Source organism: Oncorhynchus tshawytscha, linkage group LG22, assembly GCF_018296145.1.
Source record: "Oncorhynchus tshawytscha isolate Ot180627B linkage group LG22, Otsh_v2.0, whole genome shotgun sequence".
NCBI classification, from domain to species: domain Eukaryota; kingdom Metazoa; phylum Chordata; class Actinopteri; order Salmoniformes; family Salmonidae; genus Oncorhynchus; species Oncorhynchus tshawytscha.
This window is the reverse complement of record NC_056450.1, coordinates 39,509,238-39,519,007: the sequence shown is the minus strand read 5'-3', so window position 1 is coordinate 39,519,007 and position 9,770 is coordinate 39,509,238.

Here is a 9,770-nt window from a genome sequence, read left to right as displayed (position 1 = left end):
TTTAAACTTGTAGAGAACATCTTGACAGGATGTACAGCGCCATCAGAAAATATACACCCCCATAACTTTTTCCACATTTGGTTATGTTATTGCCTGAATTTAAAATAGATAAAATTGAGATGTTGTGTTACTGATCTACACACAATACCCCATCATGTCAAAGTGGAATTTTGTTTGTAGAACATTTCAAAATTGAACAGAAAATTAAAAGCAAAAATGTGCTGAACGAAATACCATAATAAGCTGTATTGACTAATTCTGTGTTAAACAATGCTGGTTAACATGATTTTTTAATTACTACCCCATCTCTGTATCCCACACATACAATTATCTGTTGAGTAGTGAATTTCAAGCACAGATTCAACCATAAAGACCAGGGACGTTTTCCAATGCCTCTCAAAGAAGGGCATTGATTGGTAGATGTGTAAAAATACAAAAAAAGCAGAAGCTGAATATCCTTTTGAGCATAGTGAAGTTATTAATTAAGCGTTGGATGGTGTATCAATAAACCCAGTCACTACAAAGTAACAGGTGTCCTTCCTAACTTACTTTCTGGAGAGGAAGGAAACTGCTCAGGGATTTCACCACGAGACCAATCGTGACTTTAAAATAGTTACAGAGTTTATAGTTGTGATATGAGAAAACTGAGGATGGATCAACAACGTTGTATTTACTCCACAATACCAAAATAAATGAAAGAGTGAAAAGAAGGAAGTCTGTACAGAATACAAAGATTCCAAAACACGCATCATATTTGCAACAAGAAACTAAAGTGATACTGCAACAATTGGGGCAAAGAAGTGAACTTTTTGTCCTGAATACAAAGGCTTATGTTCGGGTCAAATCCAACACAACATATCACTGGGTATCCCTCTACATATTTTCAATTACGGTGGTTGCTGCGTCATGTTAAGTGTATGCTTGTCATCGGCAAGGACTAGGGAGTTTTTTAGGATAAAAATAAACGGAATACAGCTGTAAGCACAGGCAAAATCCTAGAGGAAAACCTGGTTGAGTTTGCTTTCCAACAGACATTTGGAGATTAATTCACCTTTCAGGAGGACAATAACCTAAAACACAAGGCAAAATCTACACAGGAGTTGTTTATCATGGGGTGGCAGGTAGCCTAGTGGTTAGAACATTGGGCCAGTAAGCAAAAGGTTGGTGGATTGAATCCCCAAGCTGTCTTTCTGCCCCTGAACAAGGCAGTTAAAACCTTCTCAGCAACAACCTACTTCCTCTCACCAAGAAAGTTCAAATGATTACTGAGTCAATAAATGTCAGATATTCCAAACTACTCTTTCCATTTATGCATTTGTTGATTAAAAGTACTATTACACTTGGTTCTCTTCCTCCATCATCCCCCCCTCTCTCCTGTCGTCTATCGGTTCTTCATGATTGATCACATGAGTATAGGTTGATCAGGGCGTAGCTAATGTCTCTGTTACTGATAACAGCAATAGGGGCGGTACCATCCTCTGTGTTCCTTATCTTTCACAATCACGCCTCCTTGAAGACAGAAAAGCTAGGATTCTAAAGCCCGATCTGTAGTATTTAAGAAAAAAATAAGCAAACACGTTTAGTGTTCATCAAAAGGCATGTGGGTGACATATGGAAGTATGTACTCTGGTCAGTTGAGATGAAAATTGAGCTTTTTGGCCATCAAGGAAAATGCTATGTCTGACGCAAACCCAACACCTCTCATCACCCCGATAACACCATCCTCACAGGGAAGCATGGTGGTGGCAGCATCATGCTGTGGGGATGTTTTTCATCGAAAGGGACTGGGAAACTGGTCAGAATTGAAGGAATGATGGATGGCTTTAAATACAGGTAAATTCTTTAGGGAAACCTGTTTCAGTCTTCCAGAGATTTGAGACTGGCACGGAGGTTCACCTTCCAGCAGGACAATGACCCTAAGCATACTGCAACACTCGAGTGGTTTAAGGGGAAACATTTAAATGTCTTGGAATGGCCTAGTCAAAGCCCAGACCTCAATCCAATTGAGAATCTGTGGTATGACTTAAAGATTGCTGTACACCAGCTGAACCCATCCAACTTGAAGGAGCTGGAGCAGTTTTGACTTGAAGAATGGGCAAAAATCCCAGTGGCTAGATGTGCCAAACTTATAGAGACATTCCCCAAGAGACTTGCAGCTGTAATTGCTGTAAAAGGTGGCTCTACAAAGTATTGACTTTGGGGGGATGAATAGTTATGCACACTCAAGTTTTCCGTTTTTTTTGTCTTTTTTCTTGTTTGTTTCACAATAAAAAGTATTTTGCATCTTCAAAGTGGTAGGCATGTTGTGTAAATCAAATGATACAACCCCCCAAAAAATGCATTTTAATTCCAGGTTGTAAGGCAACAAACTAGGAAAAATGCCAAGGGGGTGAATACTTTTGCAAGCCACTGTACTAGGAACACACATAACCACCAAACCAGACAGGCAAATTCAGGGCAGCTAAGACAACCCAAGCCAAGGACAAATCGCCTTAAATCTACAGTCTTATATTGAGCCAAAGATACATGGAACTCTTTACCAATCCATATTTCTCAGGCAAAAAGTAAATCCACCTTAGAGAAAAAAATAAAATAACATTTAATGCGATAGACCATATGACTGGACAGGAAGTAGAAAGCATCAACTGAATGTTAAATGTGTTTCCTGTCAGCTATTTTAATTGTCTGTATTTTCTACTTGTTGAATGTTTGTGAAGTCTTGATTTGTGGTTGTTTGTAATGTCTCGTTAATTGGTGTTGGACTCCATGAAGATTAGTACAGAGAGAGAGAGAGAGAGAGAGACACTGTACTAGGAACACACATAACCACCAAACCAGACAGGCAAATTCAGGGCAGCTAAGACAACCCAAGCCAAGGACAAATCGCCTTAAATCTACAGTCTTATATTGAGCCAAAGATACATGGAACTCTTTACCAATCCATATTTCTCAGGCAAAAAGTAAAGAGACATATTTCTCAGGCAAAAAGTTCAGAGACGCAAACTCGGTCTCAACCTTTAAGTCTTTACTGAAGACTCATCTCTTCAGTGGGTCATATGATTGAGTGTAGTCTGGCCCAGGAGTGGGAAGGTGAACGGAAAGGCTCTGGAGCAACGAACCGCCCTTGCTGTCTCTGCCTTGCCGGTTCCCCTCTTTCCACTGGGATTCTCTGCCTCTAACCCTATTACAGGGGCTGGGTCACTGGCTTACTGGGGCTCTCTCATGCCGTCCCTGGAGGGGGTGCGTCACCTGAGTGGGTTGATTCACTGTTGTGGTCATCCTGTCTGGGTTGGCGCCCCCCTTGGGTTGTGCCGTGGCGGAGATCTTTGTGGGCTATACTCAGCCTTGTCTCAGGATGGTAAGTTGGTGGTTGAAGATATCCCTCTAGTGGTGTGGGGGCTGTGCTTTGGCAAAGTGGGTGGGGTTATATCCTTCCTGTTTGGCCCTGTCCGGGGGTGACCTCGGATGGGGCCACAGTGTCTCCTGACCCCTCCTGTCTCAGCCTCCAGTATTTATGCTGCAGTAGTTTATGTGTCGGGGCTGGGGTCAGTTTGTTATATCTGGAGTACTTCTCCTGTCCTATTCGGTGTCCTGTGTGAATCTAAGTGTGCGTTCTCTAATTCTCTCCTTCTCTCTTTCTTTCTCTCTCTCGGAGGACCCGAGCCCTAGGACCTGAGCTCCAGGACTACCTGACATGATGACTCCTTGCTGTCCCCAGTCCACCTGGCCATGCTGCTGTTCCAGTTTCAACTGACCTGAGCCCTAGGACCATGCCCCAGGACTACCTGACATGATGACTCCTTGCTGTCCCCAGTCCACCTGGCCATGCTGCTGCTCCAGTTTCAACTTCCACCTGACTGTGCTGCTGCTCCAGTTTCAACTGTTCTGCCTTATTATTATTCGACCATGCTGGTCATTTATGAACATTTGAACATCTTGGCCATGTTCTGTTATAATCTCCACCCGGCACAGCCAGAAGAGGACTGGCCACCCCACATAGCCTGGTTCCTCTCTAGGTTTCTTCCTAGGTTTTGGCCTTTCTAGGGAGTTTTTCCTAGCCACCGTGCTTCTACACCTGCATTGCTTGCTGTTTGGGGTTTTAGGCTGGGTTTCTGTACAGCACTTTGAGATATCAGCTGATGTACGAAGGGCTATATAAATAAATTTGATTTGATTTGATTTGATTTGACACATGGACACTACAGGTCAAAGAGGGAGTGCTGATCTGGCAGAGCCCGACATGCCCCAACATCAACATAACAATACAACATAACAATAAACACTAGTCTCCAAGTTGATACCTCCAACACCACTTCACCCCAAAATAACTGTGGTCAACCCCAGAAATCTTCACTTTCAAACCCAGACCAAATTTTTTGAAACAGCATAATTGGATTCGATACCAAAATAGGGCAGCTGTTTGTTTTAATCAATCTGGTGACACAGGGAGCTATTGAAAGCACAGGGGGGAGAGAGTCTGGAGGGAGAGATTGAGATCGGGGAGTTCGGGGTGAATGACCCACCAAACCATGGCGGTCTGGGGGGTGGCTAGCCATGGAGAGTTCACTGCCAGCCATGGAAACCACTCACTCGCACAACTCAACAAGTGAGTATGAGCATAAAAGTGACTTCAACATGAGAATTGAAGGCTGACAAAAGTTATTGATTAACATTACTTATGAACAACAACCATCCATGTTTTTTGGAGGGGGTTGAATAGTATCAGACCTACAGTAACCATTGCAGTGAAAGAACATTCCACGGAAAGTGAATGGATAGAGTAGCCCAATGTGTTAGCCAGGTTACGAAACATTTTTCTAGTATCAGTGGCTAGATGAGAAGTGTAGACAGCCGAAAACTGTGGGTAAGTAGCTAAACTTCTCCATCGCTCTCTCTCTCTTCCCTCCATCTCGTTGGTAAGCTAACTAATATTGACAGAAATGAGACATTACATGAAACAGATGGCTCTGAAAATAAGATCTAGCCTGTCATCACCAGCCCAACCATCTGCATTTACAACCATGCAATCTGTTGTAATTCTTCCTATGTCACGTTATGTTAAATTACCCAGTGACCCTCTACTCTGACTGTAGCCTCAGCTTGACAAGTTAGAACATGCACAGAGGAACTAGGTAGGAGTTATTCTGCCGACGCCCCAGTCTCCCATTTTTGCTAATTCTGTCTCTGTCTCTGTCTCTCTCTCCCCCCCCTCTCTCCATTCTCCCTCTCTCTCTTCCTCTCACTCTCTCTCTCCTACCACCATCTCTCTCTCCACTCTCCCTCTATCTATCTATCTATCTACCACTCTCTCTCTCTCTCTCTCTCTCTCTCTCTCTCTGAAGGAAATATGTGTCTCTAATATGGTCATATATTTGGCAGGAGGTTAGGAAATGCCGCTCAGTTTCCACCTCATCTTGTGGGCAGTGTGTACATAGCTTGTCTTCTCTTGAGAGCCAGGTCTGCCTACGGCGGCCTTTCTCAATCTGTACATAGTCAAAGCTTTCCTTAAGTTTGGGTCAGCCACAGTGATCAGGTATTCTGCCACTGTGTACTCTCTGTTTAGGGCCCAATAGCATTCTAGTTTGCTCAGTTTTTTTTGTTAATTCTTTCCAATGTGCCAAGTAAATATATTTTTGTTTTCTCATGATTTGGTTGGGTCTAATTGTGTTGCTGTCCAGGGGCTTTGTGGGGTGTGTTTGTGTTTGTGTTTGTGAACAGAGCCCCAGGACCAGCTTACAGAGCCCCAGACCTCACAACCTTAAAGGGCAATGTGTTCCATAACTGATTCAAGTATTTTTAGCCAGATCCTAATTGGTATGTCAATTTTATGTTCCTTTTGATTTCATAGAATTCCCTTCTTGCCTTGTATCTCAGATCGTTCACAGCTTTGTGGAAGTTACCTTTGGTGCTGATGTTTAGGCCACGGTATGTATATTTTTTTATGTGTTCTAGAGCAATGGTGTCTAGATGGAATGTGTATTTGTGTTCCTGGTGACTGAACCTTTTCTGGAATACCATTATTTTTGTCTTACTGAGATTTACTGTCAGGACTCAGGTCTGGCAGAATCTGTGCAGAATATCTAGGTGCTGCTGTAGGTCCTCCTTGGTTGGTGACAGAATCACCAGATCATTAGCAAACAGTAGACATTTCACTTTAGATTCTAGTATGGTGAGGCTGGGTGCTGCAGACTTTTCTAGTGCCCTCGCCAATTCGTTGATATATATGTTGAAGAGGGTGGGGCTTAAGCTGCATCCCTGTCTCATCCCACGGCCCTGTGGGAAGAAATGTGTGTGTTTTTTGCCTATTTTAACCGTGCACTTGTTGTTTGTGTACATGGATTTAATCATGTCGTATGTTCTTCCCCCAAAACCACTTTCCATCAGTTTGTATAGCAGACCCTCATGCCAAATTGGATCGAAGGCTTTTTTGAAATCAACAATGCATGCGACAGCTTTGCCTTTGCCTTTGTCTGTTTGTTTGTCAATTAGGGTGTGCAGGGTGAATGTGGTCTGCCATATGATAATTTGGTAAAAAGCCAATTTGACATTTACTCAGTACATTGTTTTCACTGAGGAAATGTACGAGTCTGCTGTTAATGCTAATGCAGAGTATTTTCCCAAGGTTGCTGTTGACGCATATCCCACGGTAGTTATTGGACTCACATTTGTCTCCACTTTTGTGGATTGGGGTGATCAGTCCTTGGTTCCAAATATTGGGGAAGATGCCAGAGCTAAGGATGAAGTTAAAGAGTTTTAGTACAGCCAATTGGAATTTGTTGTCTGTATATTTTATAATTTCATTGAGGATAGCATCAAGACCACAGGCCTTTTTGGGTTGAAGGATTTTTATTTTATCCTGTAGTTCATTCAAGGTAATTGGAGAATCCAGTGGGTTCTGGAAGTCTTTTATAGTTGTTTCTAAGATTTGTATTATATCATGTATATGTTTTTGCTGTTTGTTCCTTGTTATAGAGCCCAAAAGATTGGAGAAGTGGTTTACCCATACATCTCAATTCTGGATAGATAATTCTTAATGTTGTTGTTTGTTTAGTGTTTTCCAATTTTCCCAGAAATGGTTTGAGTCTATGGTTTCTTCAATTACGTTGTGCTGATTTCTGACATGTTGTGCCTTCTTTTTCCGTAGTGTATTTCTGTATTGTTTTAGTGATTCACCATAGTGAAGGCTTAGACTCAGGTTTTCTGGGTCTCCATGTTTCTGGTTGGACAGGTTTCTCCATTTATTTCTTAGGTTTTTGCATTCTTCATCAAACTATTTGTCATTGTTGTTCATTTTCTTGGGTTTTCTATTTGAGCTTTTTTATATTTGATAAGGAAGCTGAGAGGCCAAATATGCTGTTTAGGTTTTCTACTGCCAGGTTTACACTTTCACTATTACAGTGGAACATTTTTTCCAGGAAATTTTCTAGAAGGGATTGAATTTGCTGTTGCCCAATTGTTTTTTGGCATTTATAGCATTTCTTAATATTACTCAGTTTCTTAGGCTTTGATGCCTAATGATTGAGTATTGCTCTGTTCAAGTAGAGTGTGATTTTGCTGTGGTCTGATAGGGGTGTCAGTGGGCTGACTGTGAACACTCTGAGAGACTCTGGGTTGAGGTCAGTGATAAAGTAGTCTACAGTACTACTGCCAATAGATGAGATATAGGTGTACCTACCATAAGGAGTCCCACGAAGCCTACCATTGACTATGTACATACCCAGCGTGCGACAGAACTGCAGGATTGTGACCCGTTTTTGTTGGTTATGTTGTCATAGTTGTGCCTAGGGGGGAATATGGGGGAGGGAATGCTGTCACCTCCAGGCAGGTGTTTGTCCCCCTGTGTGCTGAGGGTGTCAGGTTCTTGTCCAGTTCTGGCATTTATGTCGCCACAGACTAGTACATGTCCCTGGGCCTGGAAATGATTGATTTCCCCCTCCAGGATGGAGAAGCTGTCTTCAATAAAGTATGGGGATTCTAGTGGAGGGATATAGATAGCAAACAGGAGGAAATTTTTCTCTGTTAAGATAATTTCCTTTTGAATTTCTAGCCAAATGTAAAATGTTCCTGTTTTGATTAATTTAATGGAGTGAGTTAGGTCTGCTCTATACCAAATTAGCATACCCCCTGAGTCTCTTCCCTGTTTCACACCTGGTAGTTTGATGGATGGGACTACCAGCTCTCTGTAACCTAGAGGGCAACCAGTGGGTCCGTCTCCCCTTTACCACCCACCTGGTAGTGTGGTGGATGGGACTACCAGCTCTCTGTAACCTAGAAGGCAACCAGTGGGTCCATCTCTACTATAGCAGGTTTCTTGTAGGATGACAATGTCTGTATTTCTGATTTCTTTGATGAAGTACAGGTTCCTGCCAAAGGCAGATGACCTCTGGCCTTGGATATTCCAGGATGAGATAGCTAAGGCTTTGTGTTCCATAAAGTGTCCAATGTTGTTGGTCGTGTGTTTTGTCCTCAGGCCAGTAAGTGTGAGCAGAGCCTGCTGTGCATCTGGTACATGCCATTGGCTTGGGATAGTGTAAGAGTGGGTGTTGGGCCTGTTTTCTTACTCACGGCCTGGGCGTATGTGTGACTTCCATGTTGAGGCCCTCTTTGAGGGGGTGGGGTCCATGGGGCGGGCAGTAGTGGCATAGGTCTGATCTGAGGGGGCCTAAATGGGGTGTGGGCATGATTGACTTGGGGGTGTGTTGATTGGTTGGGGTGGGGTGTGTATGTGGCTGGTGGTGTGGTGGCCTGGATGTAGGTCCTCTCGGCTTGGGTCCTCTATGTGTAGGTCCAGGGGGGGATCCCGCAGGTCTGGGAGAGTGTCTCGCTGGTCTGGGCAGGGTGTCAATTAATCTGTTGCTCCTGTGTGAAGTGTTGGGGCTGCGTTTGAGAGCCATGTCCTTTAGAGTCCTTGCGAAGGTGGCCACTGCTGCCTTGTATAGGTGGACCTGGTCATAGAGGCTGTTCAAGTCCAGGGTGGAGTGGTGGGTCAGGAAAACATTTGGTTTTGAGGCACAGTCACGGGAAATACTTGCTGTTACCCGCTGTTTGGTAGCAGGGTGGAAGTCTTTTTGTGGAAGCAGGATGGAGATAACCACTTGTGCATTGGGGAAAGAAGAAGAAGCATTTTCAATCACTCCCTTCAGTGCTGTGGCCACCCTTTCCTGCTGTGCTCTCAGGTCGTTTGTGCCTGTGTGTATTATTATGTGGCTAGGTGATCCTAGTTTGTCCTCAAACAGAAGGTCTAGGGCGCGCTGGGTATTTGGACACCAGAGTTTAGACACACTATGTTTGGGAAAACGTTTTTTTTTTCTTGTATATATTTCCCATTTGAGTCTATAAGGAGTCCAATCTGTGTATGTCCTCAGTGGGTGTGTGGGGGGTTGGGGGGTTGTCAGGAGGGCTAGCAGGGTGGCTGGCATGGGGGGTGCTCAGAGGGGATGAGATCCCCTGGGCTTGGGGTTCTTCATTTGTCTGTTTTGCTGTGATGACAACGCTATATTCAGGGTCTGGTGTGGACTGTTCTGCTGTGGTGTTGAGACTTTTGTCGAGAGCTGAGGTGGACTGTTCTGCTGGCTTCTCTGCGAGGGTGGCTATCTCTCCAGTGGGTTGATCTCTGTCACACAACATCCCCCTAACCCTCTCCTCCAGCAGTCTGGTCCTCTCCTCTAGTGCTCTGTTCTTCTCCTGCTCTTGCTTTTTATATTGTTGAAGTTGTCTCCCCACAGTCCAGCATGCAGTTATGTCTCTCTCCACCTCCAGCTCTCTGGGTC